This window comes from Nannospalax galili, unplaced genomic scaffold (assembly GCF_000622305.1).
Source record: "Nannospalax galili isolate Female #2095 unplaced genomic scaffold, S.galili_v1.0 scaffold312, whole genome shotgun sequence".
Lineage (NCBI taxonomy): Eukaryota > Metazoa > Chordata > Mammalia > Rodentia > Spalacidae > Nannospalax > Nannospalax galili.
In genome coordinates, this window is record NW_008335967.1 from 1,265,184 (window position 1) to 1,291,787 (window position 26,604).

The following is a 26,604-nucleotide window of genomic DNA, read 5'->3' on the forward strand; positions in this document are numbered from 1 at the left end:
CTGGAATGGAGTAGCAACAGTCCCTTTACTGCCTTTGCACAGAGCATGCACCTCCGTTTCTCCACAAAGCACAAGTCTTTAGCTTTGACTGCTTAGTTCACACAAGCAGTTCAACATGGAACCTAAGGATCAGGGCAAACACTTGCTGATTCCTGTCACATCTCTCTGTAGTACCACATAGTTCCTTCAGAAAATAATGACTGTTCAGATTCATATTTTCAAAAAATGTTTTAGTCAGATTGTAGTTCTTCTTCTAGAATAATAAATTTGTGTCTTTTCCTCAGTGCCCCAAACACCAGAGAATTTATGGAGATGTATTCATTTCAGGCAAGGTCCATGCAGTAAGTACACATACATAGCAAATGCATCTGAAAACCAGGTGGTGGTACTGTCATTGACCAGGCCTCATGCTTAACTATCAAGACATTTAAGAAGAAATTAACTTCTTGGAATTGACTTGTCTTTCCTTATACTGTTATGTCAGTCATTACACTGTATTAATTTCTGGTTTTCTAATTATGCATAATCAACTTGTGACCTCTGAACACTTTGCTTGCTATCTGGCTATTTTTAATTCAAAAATAAATTGCATAATGTAGCTAATTCTATTTCCCACTGAGATAATGCATTTTTAATTACTTAGAAGGGAGTCAAATTAAGTAGTATTTACCCAAAGTTAATGCAGACAATAATAAAATATTTCCATGGCATGTTTAATTCAAAATCTCCTATAGGACAGAATAATTTGATATTGGATTAGGGATATATGGAAGAAGAGCTTGCCCAGGAACACAGAGAACTTCTTTGGATCTTGTATATTTCATCCACCAACAGCAAAGCAAGTGGATTCTGGACCTGCCAGGTTTCGCTGTGGAGTCCTTGGAAATGGGGCTCCTCCCGGGCGTTTGGTTCATGCTCATCTACAGCTTGTGCTCCAAAAGTGTCCAGATGTGAGCACTTTAGCTCCAGCTTGTTGTGCCATTTATCTGGCAACAGAACCCCCACTTGCAGTAGCTAACTATCTTTTTTACATTTGCTGTGGTCCAGCAGCACTGCAGAGCTTTGTGGCTTCTGTAGCTGGTTGATGACAATCAGCAGATTCTAAAGCCTTTTCAAAAGCCCTAAAGAATAGATAATGACAGTACACAATGCTGAAATGCTGAAAGAAATAATAGACATTCAAATGTTAATGTAATTTAGCTTCCAATAAACGATTAAACTTCATTTTCTTTGATTAGCTTTTTCAAGTCTTGACTTTGATTCTTTATTGTTTAAGTTCTGTAAGATGACATTTAGAAAAACATTACCACATGAAAATCTGTCAGAAACGTTTAGACAGTTGTGTTCACAATGAGTTGAAATGCTTACTTTGTTCTGTACTGTTGACCCTGCTCTGTCCTATATGGAAAGGGATTTAAACAATTTCTGCTTAAATATTTGAGGAAAATGTTTTTTTAGCTTTGTGTGTTCGGAGATAGCGTTCAGCTGGCAGAAACCTGAAAAAGGGTGAATTCATTCTAGTAGTGTTGTTGCCCAGGACAGGAAGTCTAGTGATCAGCAACTGGAGGAAGCATGTTGTTTAACAGCTCATCTTGAGGCACATGGACTTTTTGCACCCTGTTTTCCCTTCCCTGGGTTGGGTCTTTAGTGCCCACTCTTGAAGTTTAAGTGTATGGCCATTGCCGTGTTCTATGCAGTAAGATGGAGAGGGCCAAAAGAATGCAGACCTCATGCCAATATTATTTTTCCAAAGGAAAAATATATTGGCTTCAACTAACATTGTGTTGACCATTGACACTTTGAGATGAGATGCAGCCTTTGAAATTTGATGAGGTTAATGTATGACTTCCTACCATCTAATCTTTCAAGTTTATATTCAGTAGTAATAACAGAGGCTTGAACCAAGTATGGAGAGTAGATCTTTTCCTTTTCATGGGCTTTCTTCTGGCAAGACATGACATCCACAATATGATTTTGGGTTTTATCACAGTGATTCTCATCAAGTCACCTGAAAGATTTCACACAATAAGGATTTTGGCCCTCATTGCTGAAGTTTCAGATTTGGTGGATTGGGGTAGAACCACAGACTTTGCCCTCCTAATGAATTCTGGGTCAGTGTTGGTGTAGGTGGTCCAGAGGCCGCACTGTGAAAGCACTCAGGATTGCAAGAATTTTGTTTATTAAGGGTCACGATTCCTGTTTGTTAGTAATTCTTAGATAAGGCTCTAAATGAAGCCTTAATGTCTTTATTAAACAAGTTACAATTTTAGTCTATGATTTTTTCCATAAATAGCTGTTCAATCCTGTGAAAATTTACAAACATCATCTTCCTTACTATTTACATATTGTTTATAAACAAAGTTGGCAAAAATCCTAAAACTTGGTTTTTCATAAAAAATTTTAAGAGTATGATCCTTGTCATTCTGAAAAGTATATGTTATATAGACTAAAAGCCAACAAGTATAGATTTTAAAACCAAAAAAATAGTTGACAACAGATTATTTGAATTTTCTTTCTCTTAAATATCAAGAATATTGTATATATTATTATGTACTTTTTAAGACCCCAAAATTCTAATTTCTCTATACTGATTTGAAATAAGTCTAGTAGATACTATACAGAGCTACAGACTAAAAATTCTGGGTTTGTGGAATAAAAAATTAATTTCTTTCCTTATCTAATTCAGCATTGTGTGTGTGTGTGTGTGTGTGTGTGTGTGTGTGTACCCACATGTGTGCACCTGTGGAGGCCAGAGGGCAACACTGTGGCACTTCATCTATTGCTCACCACTTTATTTTTTGAGACAGGATCTCCCATCAATTGGCTAGACTGGTGGACAGTTAGCTCCAGGGATCATCCTGACTCCATGCACCTACCACCACCAGTCCTGGGATTAAAAATACTTTCTCTCAGTGCCTGGCTCTTTATGTGGGTGCTAAGGATCTGAACTCTGATCCTCATGTTCATCCACCAAGCACTTTACCTACTGAGCCATATCCTCAGTCCCCCAGAGTTCCTTTTTATTTTATTTTTTATTGTTTGAAGAGTTTATATTTATATTATATACAATAAAATATGATCATATCCACCCTATACTTCTCCCACCAACTCCCTCCACATTTCTCCACATACTTCAGGCTCCCAACTTCATGTCCTCTCCTTTAAAAACAAAAACAAAAACAAAAAACTCACTAAGTATATTGACTGTTGCCAATATGTGCATGGGTGGGGGCCTTCCACTGTAGCATGGGCAACCTAGCACTGGCCACACCTCCAAGAAGAATGATGCGCCTTCCCCCAGAGGCTATCAACTGCCAATAATCATACCTCAATTAGGAGTGGCACCTTGAGAAAAAGCATTTTTAATCTTCCCCCATCAACACTGAAATTTTGGGTAGCTTCATGAAGATCTTGTGTAGGTAATCACAGCTGCTCTGAGCTCATGAGTGTTGTAACCATGTCATGTCTAGAAGTCAGCATTTCCCAGAACACCTCCCCATCCTCTGACTCTTATATTTGTTCTGCCTCTTCTCTCACAATGTTCCCTGAGCCTTAGTGGTATTTTGGGGGGAGGGACTACAGATATCCTATTTAGGGATGAGCACTCATGGTCACTTATTCTTGGCACCTTGACCAGTTGTGATTTCTGCATTGACTGCAGCCCACTGTTAAAAGAAGCTTCTCTGATCAAGGTTGAGAGCAGCCCATGTCTATGTGTATGAACAAAATGTTTAGAAGACAGTTGGGTAAAATGACCATTTAACAAAATAACCATAGTAGATTCTATCCTAGGACCTATGACCTCCATAACCATGGATTTTGACCATGTTTACAATACCAAGCATGAATTCCATCCTGTGGAGAAGGCCTCAAATCCAATCAGAAAGCAGTTGCTTACCTGCAAACAGTCATGCCACTATTGTACCAATGGGCACATCTTGCCTGGCAGGTTGGTATTGTAGCACACAGGGGTCAATACTGGGTAAGACTATTGATGCCTTTTCTCCCCCACAACATGCTTAGCACTTTCCAGCACTATAAAAGATAGCCAGCAGGCAGGAAGTTTCCAGGTTGGTTTGAGATAAATTTATCTGTTTGCTATAGCCAAAGTATGTGGTGTCTTCAGCAGTAGGGTCTTACCATGTAGTTATGGTGTATAACCATGAGCAATGGTCTCTAGGTCTTTCTTGTAGTAACCCATGTGTTCTGGGAACAACATTGTCTACCCATGAAGGGTATCTCCATTTGAATATACTTCCTTTTTTATTTCACATTAATTGTATTTTACTTTCTGATGGGTTTTTACCAAACTATGCAAATTATCCATATTCTTTATAATCACATTCATTGTGTTTCTTAGGAGGACTACAGGGCAGAGTTTTCACTTTTTTGTTAGGTATATTTTTGAAGTGTTGTTATCAGATCAGAGTCATGGCCAAAGATTGAATGAGGATCCTTTTCTTTCAGATCTTTTCTGGAAAATGTACAGTATTTCACCTTAATTTTGGTTACCTGCACTAAAATAGGAAATTTATACATGTAACTGTGGGATTCTTGGAGAGTCATCTACTCTTAGTTCTTCTAAGTCATTTTCATTTATAATTGATTTGTGCTCAGAAGTACCACGAATGTGTTCTTATTTTTTTGTGTGTAGTTAGCTGTGTAAAACTCTTTTTTGTGACATTCTCAGCTATATTTAACATGGAACTTTGTTTTCTCATCAACTCAATTCATGAGTAGAGGACAGAATAAGTTCTGAAATAAACACAAGCCTCTGTTCACTTTTGTTCAGGTTCTTGGGTTTCTTTATGCAGGAAATTCTGCTTGATCTTCTTCCTGTGCATTATTTTCCTGGAGTCTTTCTAGGAAATGGGCTACGATTCTAGCTTTTCTTTAGAGTCTGTCTTTTGGGGGGCATTAGCATACACAGGAGGAGAGGTTTCAACACCTTATTTTATTCTTTTCTTTTTAGGTGTGCCTCTGTCATAGCCCACAAAATTGAAAGCTAACTTGGACACTGTATCAACAGCTTGACACTGCATACTCTGTGCAAAGTTTCTGTTTTACTAGAAATTGATTTTAGAGATCTACATATTTCTGTAAGAAACATTTGCAATATTCTGGTTTTCTTTTCTTTCAGCTGTAGTTGAATTGAGGTTCTGCCATATTTATCAACATTTGTATGGATTCTTGGGCAATCTGAGTTTACTTTTGAATGCTAGATAGCTTATCTACATCAATGGACTTCGGGGCTTCTAGTACAATGATTTATAAAAGGCATATTGGTCAACTCAAGATAAAATACCCTATAAAGTTGATTCATATCTTCAACCTGTTACAGATCAGAGTCTCTTAGTTATTGTCCACTAGCAGAGAATTCAGCAAGATGCAAAGAAGAGTGCACCAAGCAAGAGTTATTAAATGAAAACAAATACATGCATATAGACACTGATCAAGGGAGGATATGAGCATAGGGTCTGGGGTCTACACTTTTATATAGTCTGCTCTTGTCTATGTCATCCTCTGTCCACCTCCTGATTGGTAGACTTAAAATGTCCCCTTACCTATGCCCTTGGAATAGATTTAAAATAGACATTGTTGAGACTGCTTTATGGTATTGTTGTTGATCTTGTAACTGTTTGTCTCATGTTTGTCTTTTACCTAACAAACTTAGAGAAGTCTTTTGGAGTCTTTCCTGTTCTTGGAAGATTATTCTGTGCATTTCAATACCAACCTTCCCCCCCCCCACATCTCTTACAGAAGTACTTGAGCAAATATTTTTATCTTTTGTTCAGTGTAGTGTCTAATGTATGATCCTTATCTTTTTTTTCAACTAAGACATTTCCTTGGCTTAAACACAGTGTCTGGAGACTTAAATGAGTGTCCTATCATGTCTGGGATGAAGTGAGGCTGTCATGGGGACACTTTCAGAAATATAGACAAATGTACTTGTGTCTTTCCACAATGTCAGACAGTCCCTTGATTCCTACAATTGTCAATAAAGTCAACAATAAATTCACAAATTATGACAGTTTCATTGGCAGCAATTCGTCACATGCTCCTGATTTCCTTGATAATCTTGGCTAAGGCAAACATGGATCCTTTTATTTTCCTCTTAATTACTAACATTAGCTCTCAGTTCACACATTGCACATCATACAATCTTTTGATGTATGTATGTATGTATATAATGTGTATCTATCATCTATCTATCATCTATCTATCTCTATCATCTGTCTATCTATCTATCATCTATCTATCATCTTTGTCTGTAGGTTACTTGGTGACTACAGAGAGTTATAGGCAGAGAAGCCATGCAAAGGAGTCTATGAGGGTGACATTAGCAAATGGCTGAAAGTATCTCTCAAGAGAGGTGGCATGGTTGCACCTGCTGCTGCTAGTGAATCTACCTAGTTGAGTCCAGCTGCAGAGGAAAAAGCACAGGACCAGGCCAGACAAATAAACAGGTAGATGGATGGACAGCAAGTATAGATGGGCAAACAGGTGGATAGGCAGAGGGTAATTCAGGTACACCACATCAACTACAGGGATGAAGCTTAGGAGAAGCCCCAGATAGAGTCAAGCATTCTCTGCTTGTCAGTCCTTGATGTACTCACCACCATTGCAATGCTAAGGGTCCAGCTCTCCAGGGGGTCTAAGTAAGAGAGTTATATCCTTTTCTTGGTCTGATGTGCCCAATAACTTCTTGGGTCTAGTTTCCTTGATATGATTTTAGGATATACAAGAGCTCCTATACCCCTAGTGCATCCTGATAGCTATTTACCATGGTTCCCTTTCTACTTCCAGAACTAACCAATTTATCAGTCTGTGCTGCATGTGTGGTTCTGGGCAGATGATCCTTTTCACGTGTCTACCAAGGTACAGAGTCATCCTCTATCCTCAAAACAGAGTAGAGGATACTTGTGAAATGGTATCTTTCAGAGCAAGGCATTTTCTGAAAAAACCACTGTTTTACATAATATGGAGTAACTTAGGTCAGGTCACAGCCTGATCTCAACAGTCTGCAGAATTTCCAGAGGTGGTTTCTGCAACACGTAGAGGTTCTGGGCTTGGCACAGGAAAAATTTTGATCCACTGTTTGTACAAATCTTGCTTCCTTTTTCTTTGAAGTAAGGTAACTGATAGCTTTGCTGGGAAATTCTTGAATTATTCTCTGAGATCCCTTATGCCTTTTGTAATATGATGATAGAAGATAAACCAAGGTAAAATGTTTTTCCCCAAAGTGGCTTGAATTTTTCTGGTCTTTTATGAGTCTTAAGAGATTTCAAAGATGGACTCTTCATTTGTGACTTGGGCTCCACCCTGGAAATGTCCTTTGCTGAAGATCCATATAGCTTTGGGGTTCGTGGAAGCTGCCAAGTACCTCCATGCTGTGTCCAGACAAGATGTTGTGCTGGACCACTGCAAAAACAAAGTTTCTCTGGCCAAAGGACTAGAGACCTCCTTGTAGGTTCCCCAAGCCTCAGCCTTGGCACAAAGCTGGCACCCTGTCCCCAAGTAGAATTGACTGTCAGCTCACACCCCAGATGTGGAATAGGAACAGGAAAAAGGAGAGAGTTGCAGAAGCTGAAGATTCAGAGTCAATTTCTGTGACTTAGCTCTTCATGCCTTTTAATTCAGCAGTCATTTCTTGAGTGTCTACTGTGTGCTTGTTACCTGTAGACACCACCAGTGGTAAGAGAAATAAAAATGAAATTAGAGATGCTATGCTTCGAAAGCTGACAAAGAGATGATGGTCAAAGGTTAGGAAAGGTAACCTTATTCCTTAGGAGGAATAAGCTCAAGAAATCTACTGTGCAACATGGTGACTATAGTTAATAACATAGCATATTCTTCAAAATGCTACGATTTTAAGTGCTCTTTACAAGTATTTGAGGTAAGGTATATGTTAATTAGTTTGATTTTTAACCATTCTACCATGTATATATATTTCAAAACATTGGGTTAGGACTAGGGAGATAGCTCAGTAAGTAAAGCACTTGCCACAGAAGTGTGAGGCCCTGAGTTCAAACAAAACTCCAAAACATAAAGCTGGACATGGTAACATACATCTGTAATATCAGTGCTCCTATGATGAGATGGAAGTGGAAAAAGTTAAATCCTTGGAAGTTTGCAGGCAGCTACCCTGGCATACGTAGAGTTAAACTCAGTGTTGTCCTCTGACCTCACATGTGTGCATAGCATGTGTGCCTCCCCCCCCCCGATAATATCATGTTATGTCTGATAAATATATGCCAGGTCTAGCAATCTGAAAAAGACAAAGGATTTCAAAAAGATGTACAAACATATTATGGTTCCTAAATGGCTACACTGAGAAGGCAGAGGATGTTTATAATTTCATTTTTTATTTTATATACTTTGTTTTGTTTTATTGAAGTACTGTGTAATAAACTTTGACCCTTAAGCATGCTAGGGAGGCAACTTTACTACTGAGCTGCATCCGCAACCCTGTTTATAATTTTTATGCCTATATTGTTACTGGTGTATGAAGAAATTTTCATGGAAATTCAAGTTTATTTCATCAAATTCTTTCAGCTATTTTGAGATTCTTTATTCTTAATTTGTGACTCATGTTTGTTTCCTGTGAGTCCTAGATAACTTTTGTTTCAAGCAAGGCCAACTCCACTCACCTCCAAGAAAGCTGATCATCTCCCTGGTCCCACTCCTTTTGTTCCCTATAAACAACAGAAAGCCATTGTAAGCAACAACTGACACCCTCCAAAATCAACTTATACCTTCCTCAAATGTAAACTAACAATAGTATTGATGGCCCATGTTGTTAGTGATCTGGAATCTCTTCTTGGAAAGTCTAATTGAGAACTCCCCCTGGCTCCTGTTAATTGCTGGAGTCCTGTCATTTGGAGAGAAGACTTAATAGTGAGTACATGTGCACTAAACTGCCTGCGAACCTAAGGAAGGATAAGTGTCACCAATAAAATATGCTCTTAAGCAATGATAAGGGAGTGTAATAAGTTTGTTATGAATTCATATAGACTGAGCTAAAAAAATAAACTTCAAATATAAATTAATTGACTAGACACACGCATTAGGACGTTTTAGCTCTTGTCTATACTGAAGTATAATTTCCATGCATCATTGATTAGTTAGTGCTAATAAATACATTTTAATGTGAAGGAAGGTACTTAGTAAAAAGCTTCTATGAACAAACTTCTTTTGTGTGCCTTACAAAAAAAATTTCTCATTTAGAATTTCTTAGGATTTAAAAATCAAGCATGTTGAAATCTTACTTTACAAGAAGACATGGGCTTCTACAGACACCGAGGTGGAATGGGAAGAGTGGAACACGGAGCAAGGCAAAGCTCGCCAGGCTTGCAGTTCTTTTTAACAGCCAAGCGTCTGTAAAGTGGGAAGAATAGTGCTTACTTCAGATAATGTTGGAAGAGGAGATAAAATAAGGCATAGAAAACTACATAGAGCAATATTTGATGCATATTAATCATCTAACACTTTCTCACCTCCAGTCTTTCCCCTCTTTCCTTGTCTCCTCTGCCTCTTTTCCCCCCTCTTCTGTTCCTCCTCCTCCTCCTGATTTTATTTGTCCTAATGAATATGTCCTTCTTAAAGGACCCACCCTATTGGATCTTGATGATGTTTACCTATATGGATGAATTTGATTTCTTAAATGGTCATTTATACCAACACCAAACTAGTAGATAAAGCTGGTGATCACATCATGAGTCTGCAGTGTGGACTGTAAGCTACTGCTGCTGGCCAAATCTGCCACCCTGTCTTTCCTTTTAATGACCTATGGTCTAAAATGGTTATTACATTTTTTGTTATTCTTGTGGGAGACAGGGTCTCCTTGTAGCTCCAGCTGGCCTGGAACTCGCTGTAAAGACAAGGCAGGCCTCTATCTCACAGACATCTGCCTGCATGTGCCTGGCTGGTTTTTACGTTTTTAAATGGTTAAGAAAAACCAAAAGAAGAGTATTTGATAATGTGAAAATTACATGAGATTCAGATTTTAGTGTACAAAGTTGTCTTGAACACAGCTTTGTATATCTGCTGAGTATTGTCTATTTCTGATCCCACACAATAGAGACAAAAAGTTTCCATAGAGACTCTATGGCCCCCAAAGCTTAAAGTATTCCCCATGTGATGATCTTTTTGCAGAAAAAAAGTTTTCTAACCCTATCTTAAAGGAGTGAACACTATCCATATTTTATTTTGATTCTGATCTGAACTCTGAAAGGGGAGTTTCAAGGTTGGAGTTACAGCAGATGTGTGAAAATGAACATTGTACTTCCCACACTGAAGGAAGTGTTCCAGGAGAAAAGATGGAGATTCTAATGTAATTACACACAGAGAGATAAAAATCATCTCCTCTTCCCATCATACAATTAACTCTTGACAAAACTTAGTGAGTGTTAGCTATTTCCAAAGAAGTATTGTTAACTAGTTTCCCAATGCCATAGACTGTTTTATCCATGAAGCAATCAAGATACTGGTCTGTGGAAGAGTGATAGAATAAGGTTCCACGGAAACCATCCCTGTGAGAAGTTGTGTCTGCATTTCAGAAAGTATCTCAAGCTTTCATCTCCCCTTGTTGGTTAATTGTCCTTGGAAAACCCATTGTCTCCTCTGAGCAAGCTGGGAATTGCATTGCTTCTTTTGAGAAGAATGAACCAGATCAAATATCCATTTTGAAACCCATTGTAAAGCTTTTTAAAGAAACACCGAAACTCATCACATATTCCCTGATAGTACCTCCTGTTGGAGCCAGTCCTGGCATTTGTGAATAAATGCGTGTTGTTCTTCAATTAAGTAGAAACGGCTATTCCTATGAGGATTAGTGCCATAGTATTCTAATCTAAAGGAATGGCTTTGGCTAACGTAAGTGAGGGTGGAAGGTCAGGTTTTGTTTTTGTTTTTGTTTTTCTGCAGTCATGTGGAAGATACAATGCAGACTAGTATCCAGTGACTGTGACTGAGGGAAAAGACAGAGGAACGAAGCCATTAAGTGGACTTAGGTCTCAGATGGCCCAGCTAGACAAGCCAGCAGATTTAATATTAAAGAACACTGTCTGCCAATTGCATTGGCACCCCTGACTTTTCCTGCTGGTATCTAATTCCTTTCCTCTCTCAAAGTTTCACCCAGTTCATTGTTCCCAGTGCCACTTCCACCATTCAGTGAGTAGATGAATGAACCTTTCTACTGCCCAACTCTGATTAGTTAGTCATTCATTCTGTGGAGTGCTAATTATGTGCCAGGCACCGTGCTAAGTGTGTGAGGCACAAAACAGAACAAGAAATATGTCCTGCCCTCCCGGGTGAGTTGCATACAGGCTCCCAGTAGGGACAGACTTGTAAACAAGTGTAGTGGTGGGCTTCTGGTAGATGTCTGTCTCTGTGAGTGAAAATCACGTCCTGCGGACAAACGTAAACCAGCAGTTGCTGTTCTGAATAAGCCATAGGCTGGAACAGAGGAAGAACATCTGACTTAGATTACAGTGTCTTGAAAGGGGGAGCCACTGAGGACTGAATATTGAAAAAGAAAGGAATGTGAGCCAGACAAAAGTAATATTTAGGAAAGCATTAAGACCCAGGGGGAAAATGACTAGAATCATAGGTGGAAGGGGATCACAATTGAAGTGAGAAATTGTCAAATAATAAGGTGCCAAGTAGAAATATTAACCTGGGAATTTGAGGGGCCTGAGCAGGGGAGGCATAAGATCAGGATTTTGCAATGATGCTCTGGAGGCTGTAGGGAGAATGAACGAGATGGTCTGATACCAGAAGCTTAGAGCTTTTAGGTGCTGCAGGTGCTGAAGAGGAAAAGGTGTAATGCTTAGCTGAACTCGAAGTCTTCCTTCGTAAGATAGGGGAAAAGGAGGGACACCTAGAGATGACATAGGGTTCCCGCTTTGAGTCCCAGCCTGAGAGTGGCTCAAGACCCATGTGTTAGTGGATGAGCAATGAAAACAAGATAGAATAGAACTCTGAGAACCACAGACTTTTAAGGCACATCAGAAAATACTGAAAAGGAGAAATTCATGGGTTGTATGGAGGATAGGGGGCTAGAAAAGAGGCTGAGAACTAGATGGTGAAGATGATGTGGAACCTGAGGGAGGACAACTCAAAATGTGGGCAGCCAGTGGTCAGCAGTGTCACACTCTGCAGAAGGGTCAACCATAGACCATGGTAGGAAATCTCTATCCTGACCCCAAATCCCCAATCTTAGACATGTGAGCTTCTCCTGGAAGTGGCCCAAACTTCCCTTCACATCTATCTCCTTTTCTTTTTTCTGCTGCTGAATTAAATATTCTTTCCTTGTTGTATCCCCTAATTCACCTCTCCTGCTCTTTGTCCTTTGCTGTAACCTATGCTTCAGATGCCATCTTCCTCCATTCCAGTGATTCTGGCATTTATCTCTTCCCTCCATGGATACTGTACCACTTTTTCTATACACCTTCAATTCTAGTTACTATGTACTACCAACTCAGTAATTGTACTTTTTCTGCCCAACTGCAAAGCACATAAATAATATTTGCAAAATATTTGTAGTGCAACTGATAGAACATACTAAAGACATCGCTGTTTTTCACTGATGACAGAAGATTCCCGAAACCAACCCCACCACAAACCTTCCACTTTTACAGAATATGAGGTCGGTAAGGCTAACTTTCTGACAGTGTGCTTACATTGTACATTTTCATGGATGAGTTTAAATTTGGGTACAAGTAGCCAGTATTCTTAATAGAGACTAGAAAGCTTTTTAAAGCACGGATGTTCAAATATGGCTACACACTGAAACCCTCCAGGGTGTGTGGCAATACTGGTAACTGCATCCCACCCCCACAGCTTTGGGTTTAATTGGTGAGGTTTCAGGCTTGGTCTCTGGGAGTCGTCCAGTCTCCCCAGGTGGTTCTAATGTGAAATAGAGATTGAGAGACAGTTTTAAAACTCATTTGCATTTGAAGATCATATCTTTTGTAGTGATGATTCTGCATGGAAAATTAGGTGTAGTTATGAAGCAGAAGGCTTGTTCTTAACTGTAATATATTCTCTTTCTCTCTACCACCCCCCACCCTGAATGCACCAGAGAAGAATTCTCAAAGGATGACCAAAGCTCTCATCTCTGCCAGGAGGAAAATTCCAATTTCCTTTAGAAATGTGTTGATTTGGCCAGTTTCCAGCAAATAACAAAACCTTGAATATATAAAAATTTTCGTGTTTAGCATGATAGAAAACGTGTTTTATTCAAGGCTGAAATTTTGACACTTTTGCATTGTTCAAAGCACTAAGGCTCCCTATGAACTTTGTTCTTGATAAGTTCCAGCTGAGCAAAAATTTCTTTCAGAAGCTGATGAATGCTACTGCCCAAGTATTCTGCATCTCTGGTAATCAGGTCTTCAGAATAAAAAGTACGAAAGTTTCCTCTTTTAAAGAGAAATGAAAGAGGACAGGTAGTATTAAGATATCCATTAGTATTAAGATACCCATTAGTTCAACCTACACTCCCTAGCGTTCTCTAGCTAATGTCCTATAGTCTAAATCATCTACTATGTTCCTGATTACTTTCTCTGATAAAAGTATAATTTTAATTCTTTTATTAGAAATCATGTCATGTGATGTAGTGATATCTTTTGTTGTTTATGCTGTACTTTGTTGTAATATGTTATCTATATATACAATATTAAAAGCTAGGTATATAAAATTATGGAATAAGCCATCATACATGCTACATGTCATTTGAAATCTTCCTGTTTATCAAACCGTTCTGTTGGAGGAGCAGGACTCATAAAGCAAAATGACAGAGTGCCTGTTATTTTCCCACGGTGGCCCTGCACTTCTCCGCTATGGGGCTTATTCAAGACCCAGCAGAAACCTTAGACACTTGCATCACTCACTTTTGTTTAATAAAAAGTCTTTCAGGCAATTGAACTCCTTAAAAACTCTCTGTGCAGTTGTTTATACAGTTTGGTGTGCTCATCAAAATAGACCAGCTTTATTCAAAGCCGGGCAATTGCTTCTTCCCAGCATGTTAGACTAGGCAGAGCAACCCCAGCTCACAACCCTTCACACAGTATCTCCCACATCCTCTGGAGACCCCGTACTCCAGCCACCAACAATCACACCTGTGTTTTCTGGTGAGAAAGTAGGATGTGTCCCTCAGCCTCTGGGCAGCCAGTTGGCCACCTCCAGCATTCTTCAAATCTTTGCCAAGATCTGACTCAAATCTTCTACCCATGAAGCCTCTTTGATTTAAAATCCCCAATAGCCTACCTTCTTCTGGATTCTCATAGCATATCACATCATTCCAATATGGTCTATCCCTCTATTCTTTATAGTAAGTTACAGTGCGGCCTCCTGCCTTATCTCCCTTACTGTATTCACAGCTCCTTTAGAATGCACATCATTTACTTTTTTATTGCCTACAGTGAATGGGATGAAGTGCTAAAATATTAAAATAAAAATGAAAACCTTTATGCAATGTGTATTTATATTATCTTGGATAATATAAACAAGTATGTAAATGTAAAATATTATGCAAATGAAAACATGAGGGAATCATTCATGTCTTTAATTTTGTTCATTTCATTAGGTTAAGGGAAAAATGTAGGTCTATGCTTTCATAATTTTTAATATGCTGTAAATGGAAATAAATGCATTCATTTAAAGCAATATCTGAAACAATTTAAGTTGTTCCATGAAATATTTATCATATGTGATGTGTTACACCAAAGAGCAGGCAGCAGATAACCTTAGCTCCTTCACACAGGCCCTGCATCCAAGGACTTGACTTTGAGGAACAAGTTTTTCACCATTTAAATATATTTAATGTCCTCACTTTAAGAGCTTTTAGCATAATGAGCCCATTCTTTCCAGTCTGCCTGCCTTGTCTGCATGTAGAAAATAATTTATCTTGTTGTCTTTTTAACTTGTGTGATCATAGACACCCAGACTAAAACCCAACTTATTAAATATTTAAGAAAGCATATTAAGATGGCAGTTGTCTTCTTTATAACAGCTGCTAGCTGTATCCGCCAGATCCTTTATTTCATTATGTGAAACACAATGACATTGTTATTCCCCTCGGTCCAGTTAAAATGGACAAAGGCTCAAGCTATTTCCAACAGCACCAGAGACTAAATGTAGGAGTTCAAAGTTAGCTTCAACATGACTTTTGAAGTTCAGTAAAAAATAATGAAATTGAGACACAGTTAAGGGTGTGTGTGTTATTGTTTGTAGGAGACTTGTATTTCAACTCTTAACATTCCATGATTTCAGTAGCTCTTTCTAATTTGGTTGCTTTTTGGTTTTGTTCTTTTGTTGTTGTTTTGCAGCCCAGGCTGGTCTCAAACTGGCTATGTATAAAGGGCCTTGAATGCCTGATCATCCTCCCTCCAAAGGGTAGAATCACAGTTATGCCACTACACCCAACGATTTCAGTCTTTCTTTTCTCTCTCTCTCTCTCTCTCTCTCTCTCTCTCTCTCTCTCTCTCTCCCCCCCATCTGTCTGTCTGTATCTGTGTGTGCACATGTGCATATGTATACAAGTTTGTGTGGGTGCATGTGCATGTGAAGGCCAAAGGACAACCTTGGTATTGTTCCTTGGGCACCTTACACTTTTCTGAGACAAGGTCTCTCACTGGTCAGGGACTTGCTAGGCTAGGTAGGATGATTACCCAGACCCACATACTTCTGCTTCCTCACTGCTGGGATTACAAAGACATACCACCATCATGTCCAGTTTTTTTTTTTTTTTCTCATGGGTTCTGGGAGCTGAATTCAGGTCCTTATACTTGCAAGACAAACACTTTACAGGCTGAGCTATCTCCCTAGACCCTATTGTTTCTTTTGTTATTGTTTTCTTTTGGTTTTGTGATACTCAGTCTTGCTATATAACCCTGGCCAACCTCAATCTTTCTGCCATCCTCCTGCCTCGGCCTCCCAAGTGCTAGGATTCTTGGCAGGCTCCACCATGCCTGGCTTCAGTGCTTCTTTTTAAAGATAATTGTAGCACAACTGACTAGGACAGACAGGCAGCTGGCTTGATATGCTCAGTACGGCAGTACTTAGGCAAGCCACTAATTCTCCTTGACAGAAAACAGACAAAGAAAAACAGGACGAGAAATAAGGGGACTGTTGCATCATTCATGAACTATCTCATTTTTTCATCAGATATGAAACTAGCTAATTCCTCTTGCTCCAGATTGCTTACCTTCTGGTGAAAACAGAATTTCTGGAATCTTGAGTCTCATTAGTTTATTGGAAAAAAATCTTTTATTTTGAACTACTTTGAGAGAAGACTAGCTCTTAGCCCAGAGAATTACACTGGAGGCTTTTCATCCTGGTTTTCTCTTTATTCTGTTCACCCTGAAATTGGTTGGATACGAAAATTACCTAGAGAGACATAAGACTTTTGTCCTTGATAGTAGATGTTGTCCCTATTGCTGTTGCAGCTAAATATGCAGCTAAAAATGCAAGAATACAGTGTTCCATGCTGTGACCATAGTTTGACTGCTTCACTGTAAAACCCTCTCTGCCCAGTTATCCTGCTGTTAAATTAAAAACAGGATTTGTGTCTTTTAGGAAGCATAAGTACTATGGATGCAAGCCTCCCTGTGCATAAAAGTCTCCTCCATCTCTATGTTTCCAGACATAAATTTTTATATATCTATGTTTGTATATATTTCCCATTTTAAGAATATAAATATCCAAAGGTCTGTGAAACAATCTGTAGTGATTGTAAAATATAACCCATGATTCTATTTGATGTATGTAAAATTTTCCATTTTCTTCATCAAGATAGGAAATAAAAACAAAATAAAATTCATAAAACTGAACAATTCCAAGGAAAATCCCACCGTCTTTACATTGAAGTAATCAGTATGTTCCCAGTGGTTTTATTCTTTCGTCACTTATACCAGGAAGCCCATTCATACTGCACCAAGTATCTGACCTCTCCCTCTGTAGTACAGTTCTTATGCACATTGTTTCTTCACTGTCTGGTGCAGTGGGAAGAGTGCAAGTGTTCTAAGCAGACAGCCCTCTCTCAGTGCCTGGGCCAATTACTTGCTGCATGACCATGGCACGACCCCCTGCCACTCTCTGAGCCTCAGTGTCTTCACCCATAGGATGGCGATATGAGATCCTGATGCCTTCAGTAAGATTTTGAAGACAGGTAGGTTTTATAATTCAAGCATTAATTTTTTTAATTAAAAAAATTACAGGGTAAGTAATACAAATATAATAACCCTAGCATGGCATAGAACAAATATATTAGCAATTTTTCAGTAAAATATGCATTCACTTTTATTGAGTAGGCTAACTAAAGACTACACAGATCAGGTTTGTCAGCAAAACTTAGCTTTTGTAGAAGTAATCATGAACCTCTGCTAACTCCTACTTTGAGAGAGTGTGCTTGACAAATAGTAATTATCCCACCAATGGTAGTTGTCATTTTCATGTAAATGAATGGAAGATAAGGTAGATTCCATTTCCTACACAAATTGGATTGTGAGTAAAGAAACCATACCCAGTACATGCCTCTGATTCCCATTGGATTTTATAAAAGGTTTTCTTTAAAAAGTGACAGTGAAATTGAGTTCTCATGAAAATGTTCAAAGGAGGGCATAAATGCCTTCTTGAGTTATTTTAGACCAGAGAGGCTGCTCTGCTCTGAGATGATTGATAAGATCAGAGTTATAGATTTGGAACAGGAAATGAGCTCTCCATTACATACAGTTAAAATTAGAGCCAAGATATTTTTAACATTTTCTCTTTTTCATCATAATTCTTTCTTGAGGGGATAAAAATCAATCATTTCACGAGTTCAGCTAGTGTTGGAACAGTCTGCAGAGATTTATGTCTTTCCTCAATTTTGCTTTTGCTGGTCTGTGCTATGGAGGAGATTTGCCCCAAATCTCTCAGGACACTAGGGAGCCAGGGTCAGGAGGGATGGCTCACAAGAAGTTTTACCAGTAATAAAGTGTCAAAGCTTACAAATTATTTAATTGAAATATAAATGGGCAAAATTTCAGTTACCCTATCTAATGCCTCTCAGTTTGTTGGACTCTTAAATGGAAGAAAAAGGAAGGGAATGGCATGCGTGTGTCTTATAAATGTCTTCACTGAGTACTGACAGGAAAATCTTTTATTTTCTTTTTAAGATGCTCTTTTCTATCATGTCTTTCCTCTTTAATTAAAGTACATGGGGTTCAAGCTGGGGGGTGCTGGCATACACCTTTAATCCCAGCACTCAGGAGGCAGAGGCAGACAGATCTCTGTAAGATTGAGGCCAGTCTGGTCTACATAGCAAGTTCCATGCCAGCTGGGGCTAGCAGGTGACCCTGTCTCAAAACAAAAAACCCCCAAAACAAAAATATAGAGAGTTCAATATTTTTCTCTAAAGTATGTGCTTCATGTTACATTTAGAAAGAACAATTTTTAAAATTCACTTCTTTGGATAACTTCTTGACTTTTTTATCACTGTTAAAATACATAACAAAATTTACCATCTTACCATTTATAAGTATATAGGTCTCTGACATCAAGCACATTCTCATTGTTATGTGAACAGCACCAGAACTTTTCATATTCCCTACTGAAACTCCATCCTCATTAAACATTTCATTCATTCTTCACTGCCCCCCAGCCCCTGGCAACCATTATTTCACAAGTCTAGATACCTCATGTAAGTGGAATCATACAATATTTATCCTTCTGTGACTGACTTATTTCACTGGGCAAAAAGTTTTTAAGATTCAACCACATTGTAGCATGTGTTAACACTTCCTTTTTAAGGTATATAATTTCCCATTCTGTGTATGGACCCCTGGTAGAGACCATTTTGCTAATGGATTCATGCTTTAAAGGATACCTGCGCTATTTCCAGTGGTAAATGAAGCTGCCATGAATGTGGGGTTTGTAACTTCCTGAGTTGGTGGTTATTGCAGTGATACTCAAATCATCTTAAAAATAAGTCTTTTAATATGCCAACTCAGTTATTTAAAACATTAGTAGCAGAAATTCGGTACAGACAGCAATTTAGAATTTAAAATTTAACTGTGAAACCCTAATACTTAACCTGTTGTCTAACTTAAGTTGCTAGTCTCCTCCTGCAGGAAGCCTGCAACAGGGTGTTGGGTCTCTTTTCTGGTTACAGGACCTTCAAAGAAACCACCAGACAGTTTCTTATGGCAGGTCCCAAGGGTCAGTTCAAACTCAGAATCCAGATAGACCCTAGTCCTAGCCCTGCCCCAGAGCCAAACTTCCTGGCTTCAAGTTCTGGGTCTGCTGCTCACTGGGAACCTTGGTAAGCTGCTTATACCAATGGTGCTTCAGTTTTCTCTTCTATCAAGTGGGAAGAGTAATCATCCTTTATGCGATGCTTAGAATTATTAAAATGAGTCAACATCTGTAAAGCATCTTTACTGAATTTACACTTCAAGACAGTTCCATAGCTGATGTAGTTATATAGTTATATGATTTTGAGCTCTGTCCACCTCATTCCCCCACACACCTAAAACAAACTGAAATAGCTAGGGATTGTGGGCCACTGTCACCTGAAGGAGTCTTTAATACATTTTTCAGAAACAATTAGCATGTCATAGGTTTGTGTTTCTCTTGTATGGAACCTATGCCGGCCATCTCTTCACTTTATAGTGTTGGTTTATGTGCTATGGAGGCATGCACAACCTTTAGTTTCTTACCTTCATTTACTAATGAATTTCTAATTTAGCCTTCAAAGGACTGTGCAGTTAGGCAGCCCAGTCCATTGTCAAGATCTCACTACTAAAACCCTCTCATTCTTTCTTGTCAAAGGGGAAACACAGCTTCTTGCTAACAGTTAGTTCTCTTGTGATACTAATTCTCTTCATGGTGATTCTAATATGTTTATTCACAGAGGGTATGTGTATGTGTGTATATATATATATGATGTTGAGGACTGAACACAGGACCTTAAGCATGCTATGCACATACTCTACTACAGAACTATAGAGATGAAATGCATCGTAAGTGAATTTTACTTAAGATATTACTCTGGAAAATGGCAAAATGGAAGTTTTAACTTTTAAATGCTCTGATGCACACTGATTTATTCTATAAGACTGAGGGTAGCTGTATGAGCTAGCAAGAAATAATTATTGGTGTAGATTTCTGGTTAATCGGGTAATATGTAAGCTGAAGTAGGTTCTATGGATGAATATAATAATTGCCCTGGAGAACACAGTGTTGTACCGTGGAAGGAACAGGCTTTATCTCAGACTAATAAATACTTTTTTCTACTTTACCCTGAAGCTTTGAATTAACAATTTGTAGAAAGAAGCCACTTGACTGGAATTAGCATTCTCCTTTAATGAACTCTCTTTATATTTCATCTGAAACTGCTGCAAATACAGCTATCTTCCTATCTCTTGTAAAAGATAAACATAGTATTCCAATTCAAATAAAAGCAATGAAACCATTTCCCTTTTAAAATGTGTTTTCCTGGTCACACATTTGATTAAATTTGTTGTGAAGCTCTTACCTTTGAAAGTAGCATTCTTTTATGGGGACAAATGTAATCTTTATTCATTTCAGAAACCATGGGATTCTTGGGGTCCAACGTCAAAAGCCATGAATGAGATTATGGGATTGCTTGTTGAAAGAGCATTGCCACATTACACAGGTACACATTGCACAGGAACACATTGCACAGTGCGCCCTTCCACAGCAGCAAGCAGCAGCAAAATCAAGGGATGGCTGGGAGAAAAGTCTGCATGGTTTTCTTGCACATATTGCAAGGAGAGCCACTAATTAGACTTTGTTCCAGTTCCTCCCTCCCTCCCTCCCTCCCTCCCTTCCTTCCTTCCTTCCTTCCTTCCTTCCTTCCTTCCTTCCTTCCTTCCTTCCTTCCTCCCTCCCTCCCTCCCTTTCTTTCTTTTAGAATTTAATGACCTCTTTGGTGTTCATCTAGTGAACAGCCTTGGGAGGCAGAGGAAAGTGTTTATCTCTGTAGCAAAGTGTGGCCATATTTACTACCCACTGGGAAACATTCTGGTTCCCCAAGCTTCCAGTTCCTCTCCTGTGCAGGCATCACCAGGCCCCCTTCACATCAGCATGAAGGGACTGGAGCCTTAGGAACCAGAGGGAGAAAATATGATGCTCTGGATACTGCTGTTGCTGTATGTGACAAAGTCTTTGACCAAAGAGACCTATGCTCTCTGACAGCAGGCTGGATCATTAGCTTGTAAGTGAAATAAAAGCATGGGTCCTTGAAACTTACTGATAGTAATGCCTTTTAAAATACAAAAGGACAAGGCTCTTCCTTGTCCCCTGTACTTGATCCTGGGTGGACTGTGGTGAGCTTAGAGACAGCATAACTCACAGTGTAGGGTATGGATAAAATACTCTTTGGGATATCAGGAGACCCAGTTCTAAATATACTGGGTGGTGTGAGTCACAGAGAACAATAAACACTTCTCAGTGGGTATAGGAATTTGTCTCTTCATGAAGATTTTGTGTACCTGGGGAGAGAGGACATTGGGTCTCATTTGAACTTTGTTTCTTTAGGCTCAGATTCCCTCCAAAAACACCGTGTAAATTTAGAACCTACATGACCTGTAGTAAACTCATGGGCACTCCTGGAGGTGGCAGGTATTCATAAGCCACCAGGAATTAACAATACAGTTTAGTCATCATGTCCAAGACCTCACCATCCCTGGATTCCAGGGCCCACATTATGTGTGGATTATACTGCAGCCTTTCTGCCTTTCTAGTGTGGTATATCTTTAGGAAACAGTATGCTGGACTAGGTGGAAATGGTCGTGTTGAGACCATGCCAACCTGAACTGGAGAAGCCAGCACATGGCTTTGCCTATTATCTTACCAGACTGAGAATCATAAAGTCTCACTGAGAATAATGTGCTCTTACAAGCAACACTGCAGTGGCACTTTCTTATACAAGAAACTATTTGGAAACGCATATGAAATGTGTTAAAACTTTGAAAATGCAATGTTATATGAAAAACAGTAAAAAAAAACAGATTAGATAAAAGGGGTGGACTGTTTGAAATGATTTAAATGATTCACAACTGACCAAAATGCTGAATATCTTTAGCATTTTTGCAACTACTAGGGTTTTGTTTTGTTTAATGTTTTGTTTCTCTCTCTAACTGCTTTCATTGTCTGAAAAACAGTGTGCTTTACTGCAAAAGTATTGCAAACAAGAATGGTATGACTCAAAGAAAACCCTGATTAGGGTATAAATGTTGCACCTAATTTTTGAGGATTCTGCATGCAGTTTGTTGTGAACACTAAGTCCCCAAGAAACTTTATATTAATAAGTGTATCTATTACTCACAGTGTGTAACTCAGAGAACTGCTGAAAAGATCAAATTAGTTAATGCTTGTGGTGTCTAGTAAGTGTTCAGTGACTGTAGACTTTACTAAAGGGAGGGAACAGTTTTTAAAATCTGAGCATTTAGGACATTAGAGGTTTCTAGAAGGAAGCCAGATTCTGCTATATAATCCAGAAAGTGTAACATGAAGATTAGGTATGAAACTAGGAGATGAAAGGAAAAGATATAGAGGACTTTACCTACTGCTAAACTGGATCTGACTATGATAGGCCTCAATAGCACAGCTGTGAGTTATCTGTGTCTCATAGGACATCGGGTTCCATGTATAAGACGTCTTCCATCACTATGGGATCAAGGGTAAGAACACCTGCCAGGACAGGATATTCCATTAGCTTGCCCCCACTATCCTTCCATGTTTACTGAAGGATCCAGAGGAACTATGCAAAGCACCCAGCTTCTGCATGTGATAAATGAAGAGACTGTAAGAAAGTGACCATAGGGCTTGTCACACAGATTTACTTCCTACATGTCTTCACCCAGTGCCCGCTACACACCCTGTTCTGAACACCTTTTACAAAGGTGGGGTTGAGATGAGCCACAAGCCATCAGAAGGTATGTGGGTATGGTCTTTGTCTCTGAGAGCATCTGATGGAGCTTCAGATCCAGACATCTCCGCTCCTCTTGAGAAGCTGTAAGGTCGACACTTATTACCTGTCAAGCAGAACACCCTCATTGCTCTGGTGCTGAAGGAAGAAGGAATGATAAGATTAATTATGTGTTTATTTATGGTATCCTGAAAGAGATTTTTTCCTCCCTCAAGACCCACAGAATTAGGAACTAATAGAACTGGAAGCAGACTGCCTGATCTCTGGTTACATGATAATTCAGGGAAAGAGGGGTGTAACATTTTTGTTATAAGAAGAAAGAAAAAGACTGGTTTTAGTTCTAACTATAAAGAAAACTATAAGAAGCAATTAATTGCCAACTAGTGACATAATACATAATTTATACTACATAACTAAAGTCAGCTTTAGTTAAACACCGTATCAATCAATATCGAACATGACTATAGTTGTTGATAACAGTGATTTTTAGGTCCTCCTGAGTTTTCTCAGTCCCTGTGAATTGTCTTTTTTTGTAATTAAGCCAAGAAAAAAATGCAACTCAGCTAATAAAGAATCTAACCACAATTTGTGATGAAATAGTGCAGCATTATATAGGTAGCAGAAAAGATGGTAAGCCATGCATTTCCACATACACTGATGTTAATGTGGTAGTAATATAATCGTGTGCTCTAGAGACAGCAAGCAGGGACCTAGTATATTCTAAGATAAATACAGGTTCAGGAACTCTTCAGACTGGCTAGTATGAGGCTTGGCCCAGGTCATTTTCAGCTGTCTGACATGTATCCCTTACTGGTGGCATCCACCCAACATGAAAATGAGCTTTTCTGATTAAGTCATTCCATAAGCCTGAGCCGAGCTCTGTGAAGTGGGTCAAATGGATGACTTCAAGTTTCCTAAGTGGCTTCTGAGTGACTGTTGTGCTCATGATAGGGAAAGAGCTTCCAAGGAGCACCCCATGATTTGATGCAATTACACAGCCTAGTTCACAACTGGGAAACACCAACACCTGCCAGATGGTGTTGGCAGGAAGTGGACGGCCCCATTTCAGCACTGCCTGATGAGGAAGCTTAGAGTGGGGCAATCTACTGCAATGGGCTCTCCTGTCGCTTTGCACCTGTTAGTGAAGAGGCTAGACAGTTTGGGTCGTTCATAAGCAAAGGATTTCTTTCACTCTAACCTTTGGAGTTAGTGTTAAAGAATAACACTAACAAGAAGCCCTTGTTCTTAGGGAGAAAAGAGGCCAGCTTTCTGTCCAGAAAATGAAAAAAAATCAGTAAGAAAAATAATACAATTCTTTTCTGTGAAGATGTTTCATGAACAGGGTGAAATGAAGTAAGCAGACTATTCCTCTTATAGCATGGGATGAAATTGGTGGTTTGCTGCCACAGAGCATCACTCTAGTTCCTAAGGGGTCACAGAGATGAGGTATCACTAACCAGGCAGCATGTCAGCTGAAGGCTGTTGCAGTAGTCTCCGTGGACCCTATGACTCCTACCTTCCTCCAGTGTGTCTCCTGAGTCTAGCTGGTACATGAGATTGGAGAGACATTGAAGATGTCTGAAAAATACTTCTCTCAGCTATGACTTATGTGTTGCTACATAGAGTGAAGGAATTTGCCGCAAGAGAGTCTGAGGCAAAAATAAATAAATGAACAAAAAGCTAAGCCAAGAGGCTTCACAGTGGAAGTTTATAACACAAAAGAAAAGAGAAAACAAATCTAGCAAAATGAGCTGTGGAGAGAAGGTCAGCATCCTGTGCTGCTTGGGGCAATAAAGGAAAGCCAAATCCAGAGTCACAAGAAGAAATGACTCATGAAGACTGACACTCCACAACCAGGCATATCTGCTTTGAAAAAAGCTTGTCTTATTAAGCAGGGAATAAATGTGGAAGAAAAAGGATGCTAAGACTGTAGTGATCAGGACTTCTCTACTCTTCTCAAGTTATAGAAAGATCAGGGACTTTGAACCCACAGCTCTGGGTTTACATCTGATTTTAATTCTTGCTGTGCAATCTTGGATGAGTTACCTGGCTTCTCTGAACTGAGGTTCTCAGAGTTACTCCATCTTCTACCTCTCTGAACCTCTCTACTCTATCTGACATTACTTCTTATTACTTACCCCTTTTTAGATTCAGTGAAATCCCAATTAAAATCCCCATGACATACTTCACAGAATTAGAAAAATGCATCCTTAAATTCATGTGGAGACACAAAAGATCCCAGATAGCCAAAGCAACCCTGAGCACAAAGAGCAATGCTGGGGGGATTACTATACCAGATCTCAAAGTATGCTATAGAACCATAGTCATAAAAACAGCATTGTACTGGCACAAAAACAGACACATAGATCAATGGAACATCATTGAAGAGCCAAACCTGAGTACATGCAATTTCAGCCACCTGATATTTGACAAAGGTGCCAAGAACAAACAATGGAGGAAAGACAGCATCTTCAACAAATGGTGCTGGCGAAACTGGATATCCACCTGTAGAAGAATGAAACTAGAGCCTTATCTTTTGCCTTGCACAAAAGTCAACTCCAAATGGATCAAAGACCTCAATGTGAAACTGGAAACCCTGAAACTATTAGAAGAAATTACTGGCAGTAACTTACAGGATATGGTGTAGGAAAGGATTTCCTAATTCAGAAGTTGCTCAGGAATTAAGGTCTGCAATCAATGAGTGGGACCTCATTAAACTAAAAAGATTCTGTACAGCAAAAGAAACAATTGAAAAGTGAAGAGAAAACCCACAGAATGGGAAAAAAATCTTCACTAGCGACACATCTGACAGAGGTTTAACATCTGGAATATATAAGGAACTCAAAAAAACAAAGAATCGAGAAATCAAATGACCCAATTAAACGATGAGCTAAAGATCTAAACAGAGAGTTCTCAAAGGAAGAAATAAAGATTGCTAAGAAACATCTCAAAACGTGTTCAACATCGTTAGTAATTAGGGAAATGCAAATTAAAACCACCCTAAGGTATCACCTTACCCCAATCAGACTGGCTAGGATCAAGAGAACAAATGATACCAAATGCTGGCGAGGATGTGGAGAGAGGGGAATGTTCATTCACCGCTGGCGGGATTGCAAACTCTTGCAACCTCTATGAAAAACAGTGTGGAAAACTCTTTAAAAAGTAAAAATGAACCTACCATATGACCTGGTTATACCACTCCTTGGCATATACCCAAAGGACTCATCCTATTGTAGAGACACTTGTACAAACATGTTTGTTGCTGCTCTTTTCACAATAGCTAAGAGATGGAAGCACCCTAAGTGCCCCTCAACTGACGAGTGGTTAACAAAAATGTGGCATATTTACACAGTGGAGTTCTATTCAGCAGTAAAGAAAGATGAAATAATGAAATTTTCAGGTAAATGGATGGATCTAGAAACTGTTAACACTAAGTGAAGTAACACAGATTCAGAAAAATAAACGACATATGTTCCCCCCCATATGTGGCTCCTAGCACCAAATCCTTTTTTTTTTCTTTTTTTATATTATTTATTTAATAAACATAATTAGAAGAAACATTTCATTACAACAGCATTGACACATTCAATAACAATTTCCAGAGATAAGATACATCTCTTTCAAAATTGGCTGTAAATTTTTAGGTTTACAGTTGAATTAATAGAGTT

General features: G+C 39.0%; 1 protein-coding gene and 1 pseudogene across 24 annotated transcripts in view; one reads left to right on the plus strand and one right to left on the minus strand.

The window, feature by feature from the left end:
* Window positions 1–26,604, plus strand: part of Nrcam (neuronal cell adhesion molecule) — a 320,521-nt gene that overhangs the window by 197,949 nt on the left and 95,968 nt on the right. The window lies entirely within an intron of this gene.
* On the minus strand, window positions 4,393–7,390 carry LOC103732227 (annotated as a pseudogene).